Source organism: Dichomitus squalens, assembly GCF_000275845.1.
Source record: "Dichomitus squalens LYAD-421 SS1 unplaced genomic scaffold DICSQscaffold_71, whole genome shotgun sequence".
Classification (NCBI taxonomy): domain Eukaryota; kingdom Fungi; phylum Basidiomycota; class Agaricomycetes; order Polyporales; family Polyporaceae; genus Dichomitus; species Dichomitus squalens.
In genome coordinates this window covers 41,889-44,741 of record NW_006766953.1, presented here as the reverse complement: position 1 = coordinate 44,741, position 2,853 = coordinate 41,889, and the positions used below count along the sequence as shown (strand labels likewise).

Genomic DNA, 2,853 nt, shown 5'->3' with positions numbered 1-2,853 from the left:
TGGACTCCGAGAAATTCTTCACCATCCTCACCTGTACCATAGCAGAACTTGGACATCCACCACTGATACCACTATTCTTGAGCATTATCTGGATATTGTACCTCTGTATCACTACTGAAACAAGCACATTGTAACAACTTAGAGTCTTCTATCACATGTTATTGCCCTTCTTCTAATAGACTATAAAGCTGCTTCTACAGCCTTAAAACAGACTGGTTTACAACTAGTGTATGGATGTCTATGATAGATATTATTACATAAGAAGTATACAAGATGTGTGACTGATAGAACACCAATTGCTCAAATTGAGGCCTGAGTATACTGAAGTCAACATGTAAAGTTCAAGTTGTGGCACAAGTACCCCAAGTACCCCAAGTATATAGACTTGGGTCAAGTCCGTGTACTTGGGACCAAGTACATGAACTTGGGACCAAGTACATGGACTTAGGGCCAAGTACACGGACTTGGGGCCAAGTACACGGACTTGAGGCCAAGTACATAGACTTGAGTCCAAGTACATGAACTTGGGCCCAAGTATGGGTCCAAGTCCGTGACGTTTTCCTGATGGGAGTATGTAGACTTTGTGGTTGAACATACAAGACACTGAACACCCACTATGACAACATGACCTCATCCTAAAAACAAAGACGTCTGGCTCGCGAGGAAGAGCAATGTGCCAAGTGGTATCACAAGCGATATCGCCCACCCGATCTGCGAGTGCAAGTCGTCTCCACCACCAGGCGTGTTGTGCGTCACGGAAGAAACCTGGTGCTCCCCTAGGCCTGTGCCCGTTGCGATGTTCGAGCACATCGTCCGCTTCGGGCTCAAGCTGCGGACCACACAAGCGCTCGGTCGCCTAGATCACGCGTTGACCTTTAACTTGTTGGAATCCTGGCGTCAAGATGGCGAGCTCGCGGAACGAGCGCCACAGGTCCCGCCCCCCGACGGATACCCGCGCCCTTATCTACCCCTATTCTACTGTGTATATAAGGTCTATTGTATGTACTATGTACGGCACGCGTTTGCACCGGCCAAACGCGAATCTCATTTGTGCCCGCTTGCCCTCGAACTTCTTCACAAACGCGTCTCCTCTGCCCGAAGGATAATTCGAGGCACTGCCTAGTGGGGCCGAAGCCACTCGACGATCCCGCGAACCGACGACCCGTGACGACGACCGACCCGACGACGACCCCGTGCACCCCGACGACCCCGTAACCGCGACCGCCCCGCGCTCCCCGCTGCTCCCGCCCCGATGGCACCGCCCACAATTGCGAAGCTCGCCGACGACAACTACGCCGAATGGGTTATCGGCATGGAGGCCCTCCTTGTTCGCAAGGGTCTCTGGGAGGTTACGAGCGCCCCTGCTGATGAAACCCGCCCCTCTGGCTCTGATAACACGAAGGCTGTGCGTGCCTGGCATGCGAAGATCGCAGAAGCGCGCGCCGAGATTATCCTGAATATCGAGCCCACCCAGTACGCCCACATCCAATCACAAGACGTTCACGAAGTCTGGACCGAGCTTTGTCGCGTCCACCGTGCCCGCGGCTTTGGTACCCGGGTCGCGCACCGGCGCGCTTTCTGGTGCCTAACGAAGCGCCCTGAACAAACGATGACATCGTGGATTGCTGACGTCCGCCGGGCCGCCTTCCGCCTCGAGGAGATTGACGCCTCTATCTCCGATGAAGACCGCATCCTCGTTCTCACGAATGGCCTCCCCGATTCGTACTCTCAGCTGGTCGTCAATCTCGACTCCACCCCGCCTAGCGAGCTTACCATCGATTACGTTATCACCCGCTTACTTAATGAAGAGTCGCGCCAATTGTCCCTCAACCCGCCTCATCATGACTCTGAAGCTGCCCTCGCTGCTTACACGAAGCCCCGCACCCCGCTCGAGCGCATCACCTGCTTCAAGTGCTCCAAGAAGGGTCACTATCAGCGCGACTGCCCCGAGCTTAAGACTGAAGAGGCCCATTACGCGTTTTCGGCAACCGTTAGCGCCGATCAGCTTCTTGCCGAGAAGGAGATAGAAGTTTGGTAAATGCCCGATTAAGGGGATGCATTAGACTTATCGTACGTTATCCCTTATTTGTGCGGACACGACCCCTCCTTCCTTGCTCGCTGTTTCCATTATCCCCGTCCCGCTTGATTTGTTTGTTACCCTTCGCTCGTTGCCCGCGCTCGCTCGAGGGGATGTGTTGGAATCCTGGCGTCAAGATGGCGAGCTCGCGGAACGAGCGCCACAGGTCCCGCCCCCCGACGGATACCCGCGCCCTTATTGTTGAACAATGAAGGGTTGGTCAGACCGGGGATTGAACCCGGGTCATCCCATATGCGCTGGGAGGTGTTACCACTACACCATCCAACCGATACTAGAGTGTGAATTCTACAGATTCCAACACTCCCCCTGAAGTCACACTCTGGTGATCAATCAAGGAACCAACTTTTCCAAATGAAGTTACTGTCACGGACGTTGGACAGACGCCCCTTTTTGCCGCCCATTCCCCTCCCTTTGACGCCCACCTTCCATTCGCGGACCATTTCCTTTTCTAGCCCATCCCAATTTGGACACTGTAGATACGTTCCCACAGCCGCATGCTACGTTCCCGTGATCGCCATGCCCTTGCCTTTTCTTTCTCGCCCTTTGTTCTCTCTTTGTCATCTTCACTGCCTCGCTCTCGCGCCTTGTCCTTGGTTGCTAAGCAGCCCCTCTAGTATATAAGGACCCCCTTAGGCGCTCCCTAGTCCCCATCTCGACCTCTTGGTCATTGGGACTAGGTGAGTGACCATAGCGTTGTACTTCCCTTCGAGTGCTAATGTATAACTTGGTCATTGGGACTAGTCTGTCGCTGTCTG

At 54.0% G+C, this 2,853-nt stretch overlaps 1 non-coding gene across 1 annotated transcript; it reads right to left on the bottom strand.

The window, feature by feature from the left end:
• Positions 1-2,294: 2,294 nt before the first annotated feature.
• DICSQDRAFT_t185 lies at positions 2,295-2,365 on the bottom strand. The gene has a single exon. It is a non-coding gene; the product is annotated as a tRNA-Cys (tRNA).
• Between the last annotated feature and the right edge of the window lie 488 nt (positions 2,366-2,853).